Here is a 13,448-nt window from a genome sequence, read left to right as displayed (position 1 = left end):
CTGGAGATTTCTCACACTTGTTGGATCTTAAAATGCATTTACCTTACACACAATCTCCTTTAGACTTATCTTTCTCTTTGAATGTAAATTTTCCTTTCTATCACTAGGCTTTTAATTTGAACTCTCCTAACAATAACATCCTTTCATCTCACCAATTTTATTAGTAAGCTGAAAAAAAATAAACACATTGTTTGGCATCTTCTAGCTAGGTGTAAGATTTCATCGCAGACTTGAATGGTTTATTTTAACAAATGCAAATTTACACTTTACCTTCTACCCTCCTTATGTTGACCTAATTAACATCTCAAAACTACTATACATCAAAGCACCCAGACTATCTGGCTTTAATCCAATTAAGACACAGACAGACACACATATAGACATAGACCCCACTAGAACTCTATTTTAAAAAATAATTTCCAATAAACATTAATATCTCTTCATGACAGAGTATATAATACAAATACATAAAATGATTTAAGTGTGCATACACACTGCATGGGAATGATTATGTTTCAATAACTCATCATTAATGAATCATAATTAATCAATCAGAACAATTGTGGTTAATATACTGGGCAATGCTAAAAAACAATAACACAACATAAGTAAGGGAGATGAGTTCTATAGAATTATTTAAAATTTGAAGAGAGGTATTTTAAATATAGATATATAAATAGTGAGCAAAATTTTAACACAAAATATAGAAATCTGGAAGCAATTTTTATGTAAAATATGAATTTGTAGACAATTTTTAGACAACATATAAGTATAGTGCCAATTTCTAATAAATGTCATGTGCAGATTTGTATATAGTGTATGTATAACATATGAATCTAGATTTTATTGGAAAATTTCTTGGCACATGAAAGGTAAAAGGTCCGAAAGGTGATCCATTAAAGTAAACATACTTCCATAATTTCATTAGGTCTTTAAAACCCTGGAGAATTGGCACAGACCACAGTTTTTATCTCTTTATGCTGTTTGTCCAGATGTCTCCCAATTCATCCTGCTCACTGGCAATTGTCTGAGGCTGAACCAGGCCATTGGCAACCTTGACATTGTACTGACCCCAAAACAGACTTCCAACCATATATCCGCAGCATCGGTGAGACCACTTACTTCAACTTCCATAACATCGGCCAAGGTCGCCTCCACCACAGCTTGTCTGCTGCCGAAACCCTCATCCAAATCTTTGTTCTCTCTAAACCTGACTATTCCACCGCACAGTCATCCTAGCTGGACTCCCATCTTCAAGCCTCCCTAAACTTAAGGTAATACAAAATTCTGCTTCCCTTATCCCATCTTGCACCAAGTCCTAATCACCTATCACTCTGTGCTCGCTGACTTATATTGGCTCCTGGTTAAGCAATGCCTCAAGTTTAAAATCCTCATCCTTGTTTTCAATAGCCTTCATAGCCTCTTGCTCACTCTTTCTAATCTCCTCCAGCTCCACAACCCTCCAAGATATCTGCACTTCACCAATTATGACTTCGTGTGCTTTGCAATTTTAATCACTCGACCATTGGTGGCCATGGCTTTAACTGCCAAGGCACTAAGTTCTGGAATTCCCTTCCCAATTCTTTCGCTTCTCTCCCACTCTTACCTCCTTTAAGAGGCACTTTAAAACCTACCCCTTCAACTGATCTGCCCTAATATTACATCCAGTGCCCTTGGTTTGTTGGGGGGGGCTAAAGGATCTGGGTTGCACGCTTCTTTTGGTGTGGCCGAGTTGGTATCGAGACAGAGAACATCCAGAGATCGTTGTTAGAATAAACACATGCTATTTATTTACAAACTAAACTCTACAGCAATACTTGTGTGCTCACTACATAAAACTCTGTCTTCACTCATCAGTGACTAACTCAAGACTCTGCACATAGAGACAGCCCATGCTACTCTGCTATTGGATATTAAGATCATTTGACCTTATATTAAATGCTTATCTTAAAGGTACATTACATATCAGTTTACTACATCCATCCCCCTTTACTGAAAAATACATTTTACAATTTTTCAATATATCAAGTTACTTACACAGATCAATTATTTACAAAGTCAGTCCCTTTGGGGGGCTCTTTATGCATGTAGAATGTCTCAGCTCTACAGCTTCTGAAGTTTGCTTTGGATTCTCTCTTACTGAAGCCATCTGAGCATCGGGTTCTACATCAGGTACAGGTAAATTTGCTTCTTCAACTCTTTCAGGTACAGTCAGCCCTTCAAATACATTTGTACTCGGTTGAGTTCTCTTAACAGGAAAGGTTGATTCAGTCTTGAGCACTGGTGAAATCACTTCTGGATATTTGGTTTCTCCACTTCGTAGTGATCCACATGCCTCCTGACTATTTGATCTCCGTCATTCACATGGTAAGAAAGACCCTGTTACGGCATTTATTTCACTGAACAACAATGCCAGTCCTTCTTTAAATTTTTTACAAATACCTTGTCCCCTATATTAAATTTGCTGTCCTGACTGTGACAATCATGTCCCATTTTCTGACTTTCCTGCTTTCTCTCTACCTTCTCCCCAAATTTGGCATGATTAGGCTCAGTCTCGGCCAGAGACGGCACTTCTTCAACAATTCCACAGGTGTGACATCTGTTGCTGAATGACAGGTGGTTCTATAATGGAAAAGAAATTGTGCTAATTTAGTCACAATTGAATCTCCAGTTAGCTTCTTCACACCAGATTTTAGTTTCTAAACTGCTTTCTTCCGAATCTGTTTGAAGAAGCGTGGTATGGAGATACTTCCACATGAACAATAACATTGAGGCTTGTAAATCAGTTAAATTCAGCACTTGTAAATACTGTTCCATTATCTGATACTAGCACATCAGCTAATCCATTTATAGCGAAGCTTTGTTGTAGCTTGTCTATTGTCACTGAAGATGTGGGTGACCTCACTTCGTATACATCCATCCATTTTAAATAAGAGTCTATGTCAAGGAGGAATATTGTTCCCACAAAAGGTCCCACATAGTCAATATGTACTCATACCCATGGCCTTCCTGGCCACTCCTAGGGGTGTAACAGCAGTGTTGCAGGTAATTTTTTGCACTTGTTGACACTGGATACAGTTTCCCACTAAGCTTTGTATCTCTCCATCCATTTCGGCCACCACATATAGCTACATGCTATTGCCTTCATTTTGGAAATTCCGGCACGTGCACTGTGAAGTTCAGATAACAATGGCTTTCGTACTTTTGGAGGAAAAAACACTTGGCTGATTATATCATATCTTCTCTGGAAATATGGTCTCATTTCATCAGACTCTTGCATTTGTGACCAACCACAAAGAACTTGATTCCTCACTTTGGATAAGACTGGGTCTCAGTTCATCCAATCTTTAATTTGTTTAGCACATATCGGTGATGAGACCAGAAGTCCAACAACAATACGTATTCCTGAGGAATTGGAACATTCTCGTCTCTTACTTGCAAGGGTAAGGTACTGAGTGCATCTGCATTTGCAATTTGACTTCCAGGTCTGTGAATAAAAGTATACTCATATGCTGCCAAGAACAACACCCAAAGATATAGCCTGGTCTTCACCGAATGGTCCTAATAATGGTTTGTGGTCTATTATAATAATATGACGACTATTAACATATTGATGAAACATTTTAACACCGAAAATGATTGCCAGGGCTTCTTTTTCAATTTGGGAGTACTTTTTCTTTGCAATGCTAAGTGTTCTTGACACATGTCCTATAGGTCATTCTGATCCATCATCCATTCGATGGGAAAGCATTGCTCCCGCTCCATAAGGTGATGCGTCACGCATTAATGTCAACTCCTTCTTTAGATCAATATGTACTAGTAGTGTAGATGACTAGCAATTTTTTCACTTTTGTGAAAGCGTCTTCTTGTGGTTTTTGAGCAAGTAATACAGTGGTGTCAGTTCTGTCGACAAAGTAGGCAAGAAACGTGCGTGGTAATTGATCATCCCCAAGAATAATATCAGTTCGGAAGAATTTCTTGGTGCTGGGGCTTCTTTAATAGCTTTCATTTGTTTTCTTCAACTGGATGTAGGCCTTGTGAGTCTACCTTGTGACCTAGGTAAGTTACCTCTTTTGCCTGGAATGTGCACTTTTCCTTTTTCAATCTCACTCCAACCTGCGAAAAACATTTCAGAACTTCTTCCAAGGTCATCAAATGTTCCTTTTCAGTGAGTTCAGTCACGAGAGCATCACCCAAATAAACTACAATATGGGGCAATCCCTGTAGTAAACTTCCCATAGTTCTTTGGAATATGGCGCAAGCAGGAGATATGCCAAATGGGTGTATTGGTACAATCCCTTGTGTATTTATAGTGACAAACTCCTGGGATTCCTTCTCTAATTCGAAGTGCTAGTAGGCATGACTCATATCTAACTTTGTGTAGACCTTTCCACTTGCCAGTTTCGCATATAAACCTTCTATTTTAGGTATGGGGCATCTATCTAATTTTGCCACTTTGTTAACTGTTAATTTATAGTCCCCACATATTCTAATACTTGGGTCAGGTTTAAGAACAGATACAATTGGAGCTGCCCACTCTGAAAATTTTACTGGTTGTGTCACTCGCAGTTTTTACAATCTATCCAGTTCGGCATGTACCTTATCCCGCATTGCATAAGGTATTGGTCTTGCCTTCATGAATGTTGGGGTAGCCTCTGGATCTACATGAATTTTTGCATGTAGCCCCTTAATTTTTCCAAGTTCTTCCTTGAAAACGGAGGCATATTTATGTAACAGATGTTAAAGCCCATTGGTTCTCAGTCGGAAAATTTCAGTCCATTCCAATTTAATCTCTTTCAACCAGTTTTGTCCGAGGAGACTAGGTTGCTCGCCTGCTACTACCATCAAGGTTAATCTCACAATTTGACCTTCATTGTTTACTGTGACTTTACACATGCCCTTGACTTGTATGTCTGCTCCTGTGTAATTTCTTAATTTTTTATCAGTTTCTTCAAAATTCGACTTACATTCTCCATGATTCAGGTATTTGAACATATGCTCGCCAATCACTGTAGTGGCTGCTCCTGTGTCCATTTCCATTCTCAGGGACAGTGAATAGATATCAGCATCTATTACTTTAGGCTTTTCAACACTGTTTATCTCATTGAGATTTTGCTTTTGTCTGAAAGTCTGCCTGAATCAGTCTTTACAATGTCTCATGAAGTGTCCATTTCGATGGCAAAAGATATATTCAATCTTTTTAAACTATTTTTCATTACAAGGCTGTCTGCTTCCACCTCCGTCACTATTATGCCATGTTTTTGCAGCAAAGTTTTCCTTTTTAATTCGTCTGCTAGCGGTGGCTGATTCCTGCTTAGGAACAAAGCCCTGCACTTTCGCACACTTTTTTGTTGAAACTCCCTGCCCAACATGGAGGACGGCACCATTATGCACTCCTTGAATGGCTTCTGAGTCTTGCACTGCACCTTCCATTGCAAGATCGATTTCCAATGCCTTCTGAAAATCTAGATTTGATTCAGCCGGCAATCTCTTCTGAATCGCATTTTCGGTTATTCCGCGCACCAAACAATCTCTAAGCATATCATTAATAGTAGTAACAAACTCGCAATACTCAGTTAATTGCTTCAGGCTTGCCACAAAGCAAGCGACTGTCTCCCCCACAGCTCTATTTCTCGAGTTAAATTTAAACCGATGACTTGGGCTGGTAATGATTTTTTACAAGGTTCACTAAATCATCAAAACTTTTTGAGTCTGGGGGACTGGGGGCCAACAGATTCCAAGTTAGTCTGTATGCCTTACTCCCACACGTGGACAGAAGGATCTCACACCTCTTCTCCTCCCTTGCAATGTCATTTGCCTGGAGGAAGAAGAACGCAAGGCGTTCAACATAGTGAGACCAGTCGTCTGAGGTCAGAATAAAAGGCTCCACTCGTCCAAATTGCGGCATGCTCTGAGGGGATCATTTCGAAGCTCAGGAGGAAATTTTTTTTTTTGTTTACGGCTACCGTGCAAGATATGGCCCGATTTCGATTCTTCTGGATTCCTTTGATTTTTTTCATGCTTTTACCTCGTTTTTTCCGTGATTTTTTTCTGCTTTTACTCTCATCGCCAATTTGTTGGATCCAGTGCCCTTGGTTGATAGGGGCTAAAGGATCTGGGTTGCATGCTTCTTTCGGGGTGGCCAAGTTGGCACAGAGACAGAGATCGTCCAGAGATCGTTGTTAGAATAAACACATGCTGTTTATTTACAAACTAAACTCTACAGCTATACTTGTGCACTCACTAAATAAAACTCCGTCTTTACTCATCAGTGACTAACTCAAGACTCTGCACATAGAGACAGCCTGCACTACTCTGCCATTGGATATTAAAATCATGTGATCTTACATTACAATACTTGTCTTAAAGGTATATTACATATTAGATTACTACAATACCCTATGTGGCTCCGTGTAAAATTCTGTTTGATAAAGCTCCGGTGAATGTCTTGGGAAGTTTTGCTACATCAAAAGTGTCATATAAAAATAAGTTGTTGTTCTTTCACCAATCTTCCTCCAGAGAACCTGTGTGGAAACTCCAAGTGTTTACTTATTAATCTTTTCTTACCTTCTTGTTCATGTTTCAGATTTACACTGCGCATTTTTATTTACAAGTGTAAGTTCATTAACTGTATATACCCAGTACATTTTATGAATAAATGATAATGCTTTTTGTTACAAACTTTGACTTTTTAAACTTTAAGTATAATTTGCATGAACATGCACAAATCTTAGTAGAAAATGTCTGTATTGTCAATTTTCTCATTTCACCCCTTTCTTTATATCTCAGCGCAATATTGGTATCATGATCATCCTTCAAAAAAGGTACAAGAAAAATAGTCCTTTCTTCTCATAACATCATTTGTCTCCTTAATAACATCATCATCACACAACATAAACCTTACCCAGGGGTCTGAACTGTCATGGAGTTGACAGCAATCTTCCTAATCCCAGAACATTGCAATTTGCTGCTACATTTTTGACCTTAGCAACAAAAAAAGCTTTTCATCCTTGTGTAAAAAGACACCATTTCATGCAGGTGGTGCAAGTTAATTTTGATATTAAAACATGTGATAGAACTTCTTCAGTTAGCCCCATGCTATTCAAAAATGTAATTATAGGCTCTGGGAAACAGAATAAGTGTAAGATAATGTTTTATCAATCATCATAATGGGCTAGATTTTACCACCTCCCACAGGCATATTTGAAGGTGGGGGAGCTTGTAAAATAAATCCCGTGGCTTTGCCACCGTCTTCCTGCCCACCCACTCTTTGTCTCCCATAGGTGGAGAAAGCATCAGGCACCCTGCTCAGTCTGAGGCCTATTAATGGCCACTCAAGGGTCTCATTCACCTCTACCGCTATTTAATTCACTGCTTTTATTAAAAAGGAGTTAGATAGATTTTTGAAATATCCTGGAGTTGAGGGCTATGAGGAGCTGGCATGAAAAAGGAGTTGAGGCCTGGGGCAGATCAGCTATGATCTTATTGAATGGCAGGGCAGGCTTGAGGGGCCGAAAGGCCTACTCCTGCTCCTATTTATTATGTTCTTATAAGCGGATGCAAGGCAGGTAGCCTGGCAACTTTCACTGTGCAGGCTGCTCAGGCAGGAGGTGGAGGTTACTCCTCTGGGGGGGGTCATCTGCTGCCATTAGACAGCCCCTCTCCCCACCCCCAAGATCATACCACTCTTTAACCCTCCCTCCTAGCCTCTCAAACCTAACCTTCCCCCCCACCTCACCGCCACCACTCCCCCCCACCGCCCCCCCCCCCAAACCCCGGCACTGGCTGGGGGCTGCCAGGCAGGCCCGTCCAAAACCCCAGACTGACCTGTCAGTCTGAGCTCCATCACCTCTTCAACGTCAGGACTGCCTGTAGTCCCAGCAGTGGCCAGTGCTTGATCCTGGTGCTGCTGGGACTACAGAGCTGGCGGCCAATCAGATAGGTTGGCAGCTCTTTAGGATGGGTCTTCCTATCAAATGGGGATGGAGGTCCCACTCTGAAACAATTAAGGAGACTTCCAGTGTAATATCACTATGGGGCAGCCAGGTTTTGAGTGCGTGAGCTGACGACCAACGTTTCGGTCGGAGAGGATGGGGAATATACCAGTATTATTTTTAAATGTGTAATTAGTCATTAATTTAATTCTTCAGTCATTCGATGATTATGTTAAAGTGGTCCATGTCCATCTGGCAAGACCTGGGTAACATTCAGGCTTGGGCTTATAAGTGGCAAGTGACATTCTCACCACATAAGTGCCAGGCAATGACATCTCCAAAAAGAGAGAATCTAAGCACCCCTCCCCCCTTGACATTCAAAGTCAGTACCATCGCTGAATCCCCCACTACCAATATCCTGGGATTACCATTGACCAGAAACTGAACTGGACCAACCATATAAAAACTGTGGTTACAAGAGCAGGTTAGAGGCTGGGAATTCAGCAGAGTAACTCACCTCCTGACCCCCCAAAGACTGTCCACCATCTACAAGGCACAAGTGAGGAATGTGTTTGAACACTCTCCACTTGCCTGGGTGAGTGCAGCTCCAACAACACCATTCAGAACAAAGCAGCACACTTCATCTGTATGTTATCCACCACCTTAAAAATTCATTCCATTCGCCACTGGTGCACAGTAGTAGCAATGTGTACCATATACAAGATACACTGCAGCAACTCACCAAGGCTCCTTCAACAGCACTTGACTGTTGAGTGCTCCAAGCACACAACCTCTGCCACCTAGAATGATGAGGGCAGCAGATACATGGGAACACCACCACCCACAAGTTCCCCTCCAAGTCACACACCATCCTGACTTGGAGCTGCATTGCTGCTCTTCTGCTGGGTCAAAATCCTGGAACTTCCTTGCTAAAAGCACTGGAGGTGTACCTACATCAGCTGGATAGCAGCGATTCAAAAGGGGGGCTCACCATCATTTTCTCAATAGCAACAAATGCTGGCCTAGACAGCGATACTCACATCACATGAAAGAATTAAAAAAATCTTTTGGCAAAATGGATTAGACTAGCTTGTCAAAATTACATTAAAGAAAACATCATTTGATATTCTTCCTGAACCTCTTGTTGAGCCTAATTGTTCTAATCTGTTATTTACATTGTAACAGTGACTCCTGTTCAAAAAGTAATGCATTGGATGTGAAGCACTTTAAAATATCCTGATAATACTGTTTAATGCTGTCCTGTCTCCATATCCTTTGATTCACTTAGCGGCCAAAAATCTTTTGATCTTAGTCTTGAATATACTCAGCGACTCAGCATCCACAGCACTTTTGAGGTAGAAAATTCTAAAGATTCACAACGCTCTGAGCAAAGAAATTTCTCGTTTCAGTCCTAAATTGCCGACCCCTTATCCTGAGACTATGACCCCCTACATCTCGACTCTCCAGGCAGTCGAAACTGTCTCCCAGCATCTGCCCTGTCAATCTCGCTGGGAATTTTATTCAATGCAATGAAGTCACCATTCAATTTTCTAAACTCCTGAGAAAATAGACCCATTCTATTCAATCTCTTCCCATTGCCCTCCCATCCAGGAATCAATTTAGGGAATCTTTGTTGCACCACTCCTAAGGTAAGTATATCTTTCCTTAGGTAAGAAGACATAAACAATAGCTGAGTATGAGGCCTGCAGAGGAGTTCTTATAACAACTGCATTATTCATTAAGATGATTTGATTCCTGGAGGGCTGATAGCAGAATCCTGAGAAACATGATAAAATTGCTGTTAATGTTTAGCTCAAACTGCTGAAAGATAGGTACATTTTTACATCACGACACATATAAAGTTTCAGCTAATTTGGCTAAGCGCCAATTTGGCTAAGAAGTCAAAACACCAGGGCTTGAAAGGATATATCCTTAGGTTCGGAAAGAGTTGACAGAGGAAATTGTAGATGCCCTAGAAAGTCTGCTTGAGAGCTGTATTGAGTGTAGGTGTGTGTTGAAGGGCTGAGAAGTGGCCAATGTAATACCCATTCTTAGAAAAAAGGGGAGAGAAAGCTAATCTGGGCAATTGGAGGTCAGTTAACCCAAAATATGTGGTCAGAAAATTGTCAAGTAATTAAAGATGGAGTTACCACATATCTGAATAGAATGAAAATAGACTTCAAAAGAGATGACTGTGGTTGACAACCCTTTGAGGAAGTAACAGATGTGGTAGATGGGACAATTGTAGTGTGCATGGGCTTCAGGAAGGTTTTTGGCAAGGTACCACATGGGAGATTGCTACAGAAGATTAAAGGCTATGAAATTACTGGGAGGATAGCAAACTGGATTTAAGGTTAGAAGGAAGAAGAGAGAGAGAAAGATAAGACCAATTTTTCAGCATGGTTAGAAGTATAATAGTGGTGTTCATTTTCAGGGCCACTTTTGCTTGACGCATTTATTAACAATTGGAAATATGTCTAGAGGGATTGGTGTCAAAAGTTGCAGATGACACTCAAACTGGCAGTGTAGTTTTTATTTTATTATACCAAAGAGAACTGTAAATAGATGCTGAAAAGGGCTAAAATGTGGCAGATGGAATTCAGTGTCAATAAGAGCACAGGGAGAAATTTTCTCCTCCTCAAATAGCACCATCAGATCTTTTATGTTGATCCGAGAAGCAGACAAGACATTAATATAATATCGCATCCAAATGACAGCACCTCTGATCCTTCAGAACTGCACTGAGGTGTCATCCTGGATTATGTGCTCAAATCTATAAACTCACAACCTTCTGACTCAGAGAGCAGAGTGAGCCAAGGCTCACACTTTGACACTATCATTAGGAAAGTAAAAATAGTATTTAAATATTCATTTCCCTTTGTTGACATGGCAGATGATATGTGCCAGATGGATCAAATCCATAAGGGAAACTTGATCATATTATCACAACGGTTTTGCAATTTGTATTTATTTCAAGATGTGTGCCCTGAATTCAGAAATACCACCAAGACTTGAGATTTTTTAGAAAACTAAACATTTATTAACAAAAGAGATTTCAAGCACATATGTAGGTCTACAAATTACTACTATAATAACTCCTAAAATCCCTAATTAATCCGGCTTCTAGTTACACCCCGTTAAGGCAATGGCAAAAAAATAGATTTCAAACAGATCCCAGCTAGTTAACACAATATCCTGGACAGTAGAATTCAAAGTGGCTTTTCCCAGCTTCGGTTTCTGTGGACATCAGGCTTAATGCACGAATACTGGAAGCTTATCACACTTCTGGTAGATCTTACAATGCCCTCCCTGATACATAGCCTCATTCTCTTTTATATACGTTTCTCCCTTTTTAATGTAAAATCCATTGTTCCCTTGTGTCTTTGGAACTTTACCTTTCTCATAATATAAATCTTCTCATGGTGCTAATATTGTCAGTAACCTTTGGGAAAAATAAACACACTGCTTGGCCTAGCTTCTCTTTGTAAGTCAAACTGCTGATTTATCTAAAAATGCAAATCCTCCTCACCTTACCTCCTAAGACTTCAGCCATGTTTACATATTTAACATTTCAAACCTAGCTTATTTTGATGAGTTAAGCCGCCAGACCAGTTGTTTCCAATTCAATTAAATCCCACACAAATACACCTAGGAACTATCCAAACCCCAGTATTAACCTACTTTTACAAAAAATCACCATAACATTATGAGAATTATTATGCTTTTGTTGCACCTTCTAGGTTCTAATTTGATTTGCCAGTTTTTCTCTCCCTCCTCTCCTGAAGATGTTAAATTCTTGCTAGGTTCTAATCTATAGTTGGCGCTTTAACCAAGTGGCCATTAATTGATGTACGAGTCTTGACAGTAAGTAGTAAGGAACTATGAGGTTATTGTAGCTGAGCTCTGATCCTGACATCATGTCGATGTGTTGCACATACTCTTCCAGGCAGGGTGATTGATTAGTAATCAGAAGGAACTGTAGCCAATTTTAACCTGCTAAATGCATTTTGCTACAGCCAATTGCATCACTCCCACTGCCATCCTGACTGTAACTACACAACTAAGAACACATCATCAATAAAATTTGGGACTTTCCACATCTGTATGGCTTAACCGATGATTGGTTAAACATGCTGAGCCACCTTCAGACAGAACCTTCCCAAAAGCTCAGCTTTTATGCAGTCAAACCAAAATGAGCAGCAGTCTCTGGCTGAGAGGGGTTTTTAGATTAATATGTTGGTTTTCTCACCTACAAGCCATGAGCACGCAAATACTCTTGTTCTACCAGACAAGGCCTTGAGCTCTTGGTTTCTACACTTCACATGCACACACCAACTTGATTTATTTAAAAGTTTTTGGAGCACTACCTCTAGATAGTACAAAGCTGCTTTTCCCAGCAAAAAAAAACCTCATTCTAATATATCACAAGTGTTTCCAAAGTATTTTGAGTAAGCAGAATGTTAATAGTTTAGAAACATTTTTAAAAATGAGGATATGAATTGTTTTAGACTCCTAGCTTGCACTTTATAGATTGTTTTATCAATAGATTTCCGTCAGGTTGGAAGTGAGTATGTTTGCTGATAATTGCAGTGTTCAGTACTATTTGCAAATTCCTCAGATAATGCTGCATGTGGGCATGGACTGCTTCAAGACCTGGACAACATTCAGGCTTGGGCTGATAAATTAGCATGCATGCTAAAGAACTGCCAGGCAATGACCATCTCCATGATATTAAAAAGCATTACCATGGCTGATTTCTCCCACCATCAATATCCAGGAGTCATCATTGACCAACTAAGTAAATACTGTGGCTAAAAGAGCAGCTCAGAGGCTGGGAATTCTGCAGTGAGTAACTTATCTCCTGATTCCCCAAGGTCTGTCCACCATCTACAGACCACCACTTGGGAGTGTGATAGATGAGTGCAACTCCACCAGCACTCAAGAAGCTTTAAACAATCCAGGGCAAAGCAGCCCACTTGATTGGTACCCCAACCACCACCATAAACATTCACCCCCTCCTCCACTGGTGTACCAAGGCTGCAGTGCCTCCTCAGCACAAGATGCATTTCAGGAATCTGTCAAAACTTCTTTGACAGCACCACCCAAACCTCTATCAACCAGAAGGACAAAGGCAGCAGTTGTATGGGAACACCATGACCTCCAAGTTACATACATTCTGAAATATATTTCCATTCCTCCATCATTACTGGGTCAAAACTCTGGAACTTCCTGCCTTATAGCACAGTCTACACCTTCTCAAGGTTAATTGGGATGGGCTATAAATGCTGAACTTGCCAGTAACATTGACATCCCATGAATGAATAAAAAAATATTGAGTAGTGGCATTAAAGGCTTATTGAAGAAATGGAGTTGGGATATAAAGTGACAAGTTGTGTTTACACAATCACCTATGAGCGATAGAGGGTCTGAGAGAAGTCCTTTTTTTGTAAGTTATTTTGCATTTTTTCATTTCCAATCTTAATTTACACATGATTCTAGGTCGTCCTTGCCTGG

Source organism: Carcharodon carcharias, chromosome 20, assembly GCF_017639515.1.
Source record: "Carcharodon carcharias isolate sCarCar2 chromosome 20, sCarCar2.pri, whole genome shotgun sequence".
NCBI classification, from domain to species: domain Eukaryota; kingdom Metazoa; phylum Chordata; class Chondrichthyes; order Lamniformes; family Lamnidae; genus Carcharodon; species Carcharodon carcharias.
Note: the sequence above shows the minus strand (reverse complement) of the source record.